We start from the raw sequence: 9,256 nt of genomic DNA on the forward strand, positions 1-9,256 counted from the left end.
TTCCTTTTCCTTAGTCTCAAAACAGGCTGCCAATCACCCCTTAGTACGGCTTTAGACTCCTCAGTGAAGTGTGCAAAAACCTTTCCGTGGCTGTAAAAAGTGATAATATTACACATTGTTCCATAATTTGTTTATATCCATAAAATATATTTTTTTAATGATAAGAAATACTGTACCTATCCAGCCCATAGTTCTCCATTAACATCACACACCACCATTTCCGCAGTTCTGGCATGTCCAGCTGCTCATAACATGAAAGTTAATACCCCTTTGAATATTTAAATCACACTGACTCAACATTATTGTAAACAAGTACTTACAATTGTGTAGTCAAATGAGGAATCCATCACCATGTAAAATGCAGACTATACAGGAAAAATCATTGAGGAAAAAAGGATTAAAAACAGCCAGAGGATAAACAACCAACCAACAAACAACAAAAAACAATCTTACCATTAACATAAAGACACCACAGTCATTGCCATAAGGTTGACCTGGAAAATCCTTTAATACAACAAAAGAAAGATGAGTGCATACAATATTTCAAAAAGTAACACTTTTGAGACTTCATGGAATTTACCTGTAAGTCAAGGCCTGTCTTTTCAGTCCATTTTCCAGGCATTATCCTGTTTGCAATATGCCTGTTGATTACACAAAAAAACAATAAATTATGATCATTGTATTTTTTTTAATTTTTTTTTATATTTGCATTTTTTGCTGTATAAAAACCTTTATGCACATTTAAATCTCTAGAACAGTTTCTCAAACTGAGGTTCTTAAAAGAGCTAGAGGTTCTAAAATTGTTTAAATATTTGTTGTAACCATGTACATAATACTAACATAATATTGATTAAAAACAAGAGCTCAAGTCATATATGGATCACCTAGTACTTTTTGTAACCTCTGAGAAACCTGTTCTACAACCCAAGTACAAACCTTCATGCATATAAGAAAACAACATCTGAACAATGCATGCAATATGAAATTCATGAAATAAGTCACAAAACTGTGACCATAATCAAACAACTGAGCATACAAGCATTCTCAGTTCATACAGATTTCTCAGACCATAGGCTTCACAATGACACAAAGGTGTTTAAATCTAAGAGGTCATCTCTGATGCAAAAGGTCTGAGAAACCTGAAGTATATTAGAACAAGTACAAACCTTCATGCAATTAAGAAAACAGCAACAACTGAACAATCTCTGAAATAAAATGATCTTGCCACGTAGCGACAGTTCATATGAACGTGACCATTTATGATCAAAAGCGCAACGCGCATTTTAAAATAAAATCATCTAAAGACCTCAACAGAGCTTTGTATCTCTGGGCACCAAATCCAAATGGTGTCTCAGAGCATTTAGAGTCTAAAAAGAGAATTTCTTTCTGGACTGGCTTCAAAACCTAAAGAAAATGTACAGTATTGATTTTTCTTAGATTACATTATAAACAACACAATCTGCCATTTGATATTTTCACATTTGACAAAAACAACACATGATTGAAAACACATGAAAAGTTATTTTAAAATGTATACATTTACATCTATTTGGTACTTACTGCAGTTTTGCATACACTGAAATCAAAGCACTATGGTCATTACAAGAAAACTAATTTGTTTTAATCACTCAAATGCAGTATGAATACGTACACACAACTGGTAGTGTCCTGGTGTCCAAACCGGAATCACAAGTGCGTCTTTTAAGTGAGCATCATCCTGATATGATACAGAAAGTTCAAGTGAACATATAACTGTGAGCATAACAGGGAATAGAACAGTGCTTATACAATACTGTACTCACAGGCAGACTCAAAAATGGATCACAGTTGTTTGGTGGCAGCCATGTTGGTACAACATAATGGTCAACTATGTAAATGTTCTTGCCCTGCAGGATATTGTGTATACGAGGCAGATTTCAAAATATGTACTGTAAATACTCAAGTATTGTAATATTGTATATGTATACTGTAAAACTCAAAACATATTTCAAAGTATCTGAATATATAAACAAAATACTTTTGACCGTGCAATGCTTTCAATCAACTGAAAACAACTATTTCTAATCTGAAAAAAAAGTATATTAAATAATTACAACGTTAATTAGGACTTAATGTAACAACAAACATATAAAGCAATGTAAAACAGCCATGATCTTACAGTGGACTCCATGTCTCTGTTCAAGCCCAATGTCCAAAAGTCAGCACGGTTTAAGACTGTGTTCACTGTTCGAACAATCAGCTCATTTCCTGGTCTCTCAATGTCCAGTATGTAGTTGAGCTATAAACAACAGGTTTCAACATCCAAAAAGCCACAGTACCACAGAGTTAAATAAAACTCTTGTATTATTATTGAAACTAACTAGTTCTTTTTGAGCAGGATGATTTCCCAAGGTCCATGATGCTCGACAAGCTGCAATATTTTCACACTTAGTGAATACTTCACATTGAGGTCCACAGTTTTCTACATATATTAAGGCAAAAAGAAGTATAAGCATAAAGACAAAAAAACAAAAAAACACTGAAAGTTACAAAGGAAAAAAACTCACCAAAGTCTTCCTGGTTTAACTGATGTGGATGGTGCTGAACAGTTTCTTTGTCACTGGCTTGTTGGGCTGAGAAAGAAAGGGTATAACAAGTTTACTACTGCAAAGTTACTTATAGCACAGTTTATAACAGATAGCAGTGCAGCATAGTTTTGGCTACTAACCTACAATTGCTTGTCCTAAGTCAGACAGGGTGATATTTTCAATACCATGAGGTCTGTGACCACGTTGCAGCTGTACTTCCAGAAGCTTCTGGTTTGTGGAAGTGTTCTAGTGATGAACAATGTTGCGCATAATGAAGATGTGTGTTGAAGGTGCCATGTTGTTAAGGAAATAGTTGTTTTTTCGCAAGCTTGCAAAAAACTGCTCTGCAATTTGACTATTCATCCAACCCTGTAGCTCTGGGACCAGGCTAATTCTTCTGAGTACATCCTGGGGGTCTCTCGTGTTTGATTCATGAAGTTTGTCATACAACACATAGTGCTCAGATGATCCAGTTATGGGATTGCCTTTGGAATTCAAATTGTCTGTTTTCTCAAACAACCAAGGAAGAGACACCTTCAGTTTGCCCTGCTTTGCTGAACTGATGTTTTCTGGTGTTGGCTCAGCTAGTCTCCCTTCGTGTGGATGAAATGGGATAGCTGTAGGTACACGTAAATTGCCATGCGTGGCCAAGCCTCGTGCAAAATCATATACACTAACATTAGGAATGTGCTTCCACGACAACAGCAGGTCCGCAAAATCTCTGGGACTCTCGGCTCTCAAATTAAACTTTATGCTATACACCACACCATGTGGGCATAGGATGACTGACCAACCACCTGGAAAAGCCATAATACAAAATTGAATAAGGAAATGTAAAATTGCAATTTTTCAATTGTTATCTCATTAAAGTACAATATTACTCCCACCTGATGCTCCCCAGATTTTCTGGAACATTTTGTCATAGGACTGTCTGTTCTGCATCTCTGCTCGTAATCTTGAAATGAGATCCATACGAGAACCTTTCGAGTCAATATTACAGGCCTTGCAGAGTTTTCTGACAACACCAACCTGTTATATAATGTAAGCATATAGTCAAGACAATCCTTTAAGTAAAGGGCACATGATCCAACTGTAGTTGAATTTGATCAAGATTTATACCTTCTGCTTCATCAGCTCATCCACGAGACGGACAAATCCCCGAGCGATCATCTCAAGATGTACTGATTTCCAGAAATTCTCAATGTCTACTTCCCCTCTAAACTCAGGTGGAGGCTCTTTGAGGTCACCCACTTAAAAAAAAAAAAAACATACATATACATGTGTATATGTGTATGTATATGTGTATGTATATATATATATATATAGGTACATTTACTTTGTTACTTTGATTATTATATTATAGGTCACTCAAATGTAATAATCTGTACTGAGAAACAGGGTAGAAGCAGGACAAAATATCAAATGTGGTGTTTTACAATGTTTCACACTACCTGTTTTGCTAATAAAAACACCACATTTAATTATGTCATTAATTTTAGTTATAAAATCAGTAACACCACAAATGGCGCAGGTACCGAAGACTGCAGGTGTCGATTGCAAGTGACGTCACTTGCAGAGGAAGCGCAGATGACTGAGAGTGCATGTCTGAGAGTGCAACTGCAAGGCTGCAGCCAGACCCTCTTGAATCAGATGAAAATGTATGAAATTTTAATAACAGTATATAAGACACTGATAGAGCATGTGTATTTATTTAGGCTGTGTATGTGTCTATCCTGATGGATGAGTGCTGCTAGTGCGTGGAAACACATGTAACTCACTCACAGCAGGTAATTCCACGTCCATGAAACGCTTGCGCTCTGACGCAACTGCCCTTTTTAGGAGACATTCGTCATTCAAATGATTACAATACTAGGCCAGTGAATGCCTGTTGCTGCACTGATTGAGAGGTGCATGGGTGGAACTGGAATTTCAACATCGGGACTAATAGCCTACACCTCAACCAGGATAAATCCATGGCGAAATGCCATTTAATTTGGAGATATTTGGAATGAACGCAACTGCATCTCTAGAGGCGATATCTCCGATTCCATCAGGTGAGTAATTATGGTTTAGGTCAATGAATTCGCATGTTTTAACCATTTTATATAAGCACATAAACCTACGTACAAACGCAGTATTTTCAATTTGATCTAATTTCATTTACCGCATCTTTTTTCCCCCCTCTTCTCTTTTTAGCCAGGTCGAAATGCAGATATACAAAAGTCCTTTTATCGCCACTGTCAATGCAGTCCCATCGAGACAAGAGCTGCGCTGGATAATTGAGCCAGTGATGCCCAGTGAGAGTCTGGACCAGACCAGTGAACCTACAGCAAACCAGAGAGAAAGCTTCAAAAGAAATATACAGGTAAAAAGACTTCAAATACAACACATTATTATTTCTGTATAGACTTATGCATACAATAAACACATAAAATAGCAAAAAATTTAAAATATAAATGTTTTGGTCAACAGATATTGTCATTAATAAATAATAAACGATTGCAGTTTTCCCAAAAATGCTCGTCCTGTTCAACTTTTAACGATTATATAGATGGCATCTGCCTGAATGAGTGTTATAAGGCTATAGCAAAATATGATGATGTTGATATATTGAATTCACACCAAAATATCCTAATTTAAGCAGAATCTAAAACACACATTTGTGTTCAGCTTGTACTATGGCAACTTTCCAGTGTGACAACTAGCCCCAGTCTCCTCTCTCTATAACTGCATTAATCTTTAAAAGGTAACAACAGATCAATAAAGTAAAGACGGACATAAATATGTGATTCTAGTTTTTAAAATAATACTCTGTTATATTGCTTCATTATTAGCTCACTCCAGATGAAGAGGAGAAGATAAGACGGAGAAGAGAGCGTAACAAAATGGCTGCTGCCAAATGCCGCAACCGCAGACGAGAACTTATTGACCTTCTTCAGGAGGTGAATAATAGGGCTGTATACTGCCATTTTTATTTTCATACTGTGTTCAGGGTGGTGCACCTTTCTGATACATCTTGTTTGTCCAGTTTTAGACTTTTGTAATTTAAGAATTATATATGATTGACTGAATCACCCAGGTATTAACAACAAATAAATTAATATTTTCATAGTTTCAATTAGGAAATCGAAACAAGAAAACAAGAATGGACAGTCTCACTCTCAAAAACAGAGGTTGTTTATTGGCATTTCCAGTGAAGAACCTTTAAAGGAATAGTTCACCCAAATTTACTCATCTCCAGGCCATCCAAGATGTAGATGAGTTTGTTTCTTCATGGGAACAGATTTGGAGAAATGTAGCATTACATCACTTGCTGGGTCCCTCTGCAGTGAATGGGTGCCGTCAGAATGAGAGTCCAAGCAGCTGATAAAAACATCACAGTAATCCACAAGTAATCCACAGGACACATTAATGTCCTGTGAAGTTAAAAAACAAATCCATCATTTTTTTTTTTACTACAAATTGTTGCTTCTGGCTAAAACTCCTCTATAATATCTCGTCTGAATCAGGAGAGAAATATGCACAGATCAAGTGTTTACAAGTGAAAACAGTACAAAACATATTGGTGAATTTTGATGGATTTGTTTCATACAAACACGCAGCTTTTCACTATATGTTAATTAATGAACCGGAGTCATGTGGATTATTGTGATGTTTTTATCAGCTGTTTGGACTCTCATTCTGACAGCAGCACCCATTTTTGAATGAACTGTTCCTTTAAGATCCATTGAAACTTTCCAATGCACAAAAGGTTCTTTATAGTGGAAAGAAATTCTTAAGAATATTAAAATGCTCTTTACACTAAGAAAGCTGTTCACTTAAAGATTCTTTAGGGAACCTAAAATGGATCTTCTATGTTATATGAAAACCTAATTTGCACCCTTTATTTTTAAGAATGCAGTACACTCTGCTTCAGGGAATCTGGTTCTGTTACGTAATAACCAGCAGCACATGCTAATGGGATCCAGCTGTGAATTTGTTTTCAGGAGACTGAGCGCTTGCACATGGAGCAGGTCATGCTGCAGAGGCAGGTGAGCTGCCTGCAACTGGAGAAAGAGCAGCTGAAAATGCTACTGGCATCCCATGCGTCCATCTGCACACTGGCACAGGACAAACCTCATTCCCTGGACACTTTTTTGTCAGGAGAGCCCCTACCATCCAAAATATCCATTCCATCACAATAAAACAGGAACCTCTGGATGACGTAAGTGGGTCGGGACATTTGGCACTCCAACAGACGGAGAAATGCTCTGAATTACACTAAATTCAATGAAGACGATGACGCACCAGCGCTTTTTATTTAATATCTTTGTAAATACCTCATTACCACTACTAAAGAGACACTCTGTGTTCAACATCCAACTTTTCCTGTGTTAAGAAACCCATTGCAGATGAGAGTGAAATCACTTCTGGTGCTCTTTTTTCCTTGTTTCCATGTAGTGACCATGTCTATTATAACTGTCTTTGAAATAGCAATGATATTTTTTTTTAACAATGGCTGTAAATGACTGGTATTTTTTTATTGTGAGATGTCTAACTCTAAATGCACTGACATTATATGTTTAACAAATAAACAAAAAGGGCTCGACAACAAGAAACATATTGAAAATGATTGTAAATTGTACTGAGTTATCTAGCTGGCTTTAAAGTTAATAATCTGTAATCATTTGGAAGCATCATTTAGAATGGTTTGAAAATTGAAAACCAAATCAATATTGTTTAAAATATTTTAATAAAAATGAAATGTTCAGTAAAGAATTAAAACGTGTTTAGACTTGTTTAACAATTAAATAAACGAAAACAATTTTTCTACGTTTATCACAGACACATACATCTCTGCATGTCTCTGTTTCATATCTCAGCAAATCTCTGTTTTGAATGAAGCAAAACTGCTAACATGTTCAGACTATATGTAACTTCATGAGTATACAAACGCATTCTTGCTCAATATATTCTGAGAAAATATTACAATGTATTTTACATAAAAATATGAATGCAATTAACTTTTTCATTATTTATTTATTTGTTTTCATTGATACTTGAGGACAAGTAAAAGCATTCGTTTATCCAGAATGAAAATTCAGTTATTATTTACTCACCCTTTATGTCATTCCAAACCTGCAGTTCTTCTTTTTTCTTCAGGACTCCAATGAAAATATTTTGAAGATTTTTTGTCCATACAGTGGACATACTATATTGTTGTATACTTAATGTATAGGCAAAAAAACAATCAAATCAATACACTGATATTCACTGAAAATATCTCATTTTATGAGGGGTTTAGAAAACATGAGGATGAGTAAATGATGACACAATTTCCATTTTTGGGTGAACTATCCTTTTAAGCAGTAAGAGTTGCATGCAACAAGATACAGCATGCCACATAGCATGTAATAAATGGAGGATATTTTGACATCTGCACAGGCAATGCCCAGACATGCACGAAGAGCCCCCCTTCCCCATCCCGTTACAAAGGAGGAGGATTTCCACTCCGCTGTGGGCATGAGTTCCTGTTTGGGATTTGGGAATCTGACTTTCAATTCACAGAGGCCTTTGCATTTTCTATTTAAAGGTCACAGGATATTATGAAAAAAATCCCCTAAACTTTTAATAGCTTTCTTCAGGTATGAAATAGGAAGAATGGTGTTAAGTGTCCGGCGTTCACACAGAGAAGAAACCTTGACTCGCATTTCCTTTTAAAAACAGATCTTGTATGTTGCTCAACCAGTAAGATGGATATCTATTACTATATATAGTATACTCAGTAAAAAAGAAGAGAACTTCAGTATGAAATATGTCTTGTAAACTTGTCTTGTAAACACTATTACATTATTTCATTGTTATATTGATTATCTTTTGATTTTTAAGATCATTTCAGATTTAGTTGCAATGTAACAGAAAATAAGAAGATCAACAAAGGGATCAGGACAAAAGAGAAAAAGATAGAAAGCTAAATACACCGATTCCAAAGTAATTGGACCCTTGATTAGAAATGTATGGCATTTCATTAGATAACAAAACAAAACGTTACATTCATATATACATTCATGTGTCAAAATAAAAATAAAGGTTATTTTTTTGCCATTCAATTAAATTCAAATGTATTTGTATAACGCTTTTCACAATACACATTGTTTCAAAGCAGCTTTACAGAAAATGCATGTGTCCACATTACAATTTAGAGTGATCTGTTATCAGAAGTGATTGTGTCCAAGTAATGTTCATTTAACAAATGAACAGTTCAGGGTAATAGAATCATACAGTTAGCTAAACAGAAGCTCATTAAAGCGATTACAAATGTGATCATAATGATTACAATATAGAGAAAATTTGGCAGCTGTGCATGTCGATTCAAGTTGGCGTCATCTGGGGTCCTCGCAGGGGTCAGCATCATCTCTTCACAGGTGTTGGGTCATCTGAAGTCTTTCTATGAGGCTGGATCCACACTGGAGCTGGTGTAATCACAAGATACCTCGAGATGGGCATCCCGGGGTAGGAACAGAAAGACAAATGGAAAAGAATTAGCATAGCTGTTGTTCATAACGTTTCAAACAAAAAAATTGTCTGAAGAGTTGTGTCTTTCATCTAGATTTAAACAGAGAGAGTGTGTTTGAGCCCCGGACATTATCAGGAAGGCTCCAGAGTTTGGGATCCAGATGAGAAAATGCTCTCCCTCCTTTAGTGGACTT

General features: G+C 35.9%; 1 pseudogene; it reads left to right on the forward strand.

The window, feature by feature from the left end:
- The first annotated feature begins 4,448 nt into the window (after positions 1-4,448).
- Positions 4,449-6,945, forward strand: LOC107695973 (fos-related antigen 2-like; annotated as a pseudogene).
- Positions 6,946-9,256: the final 2,311 nt, after the last annotated feature.

Source organism: Sinocyclocheilus anshuiensis, unplaced genomic scaffold, assembly GCF_001515605.1.
Source record: "Sinocyclocheilus anshuiensis isolate Anshui unplaced genomic scaffold, SAMN03320099.WGS_v1.1 scaffold742, whole genome shotgun sequence".
NCBI classification, from domain to species: Eukaryota; Metazoa; Chordata; class Actinopteri; order Cypriniformes; family Cyprinidae; genus Sinocyclocheilus; species Sinocyclocheilus anshuiensis.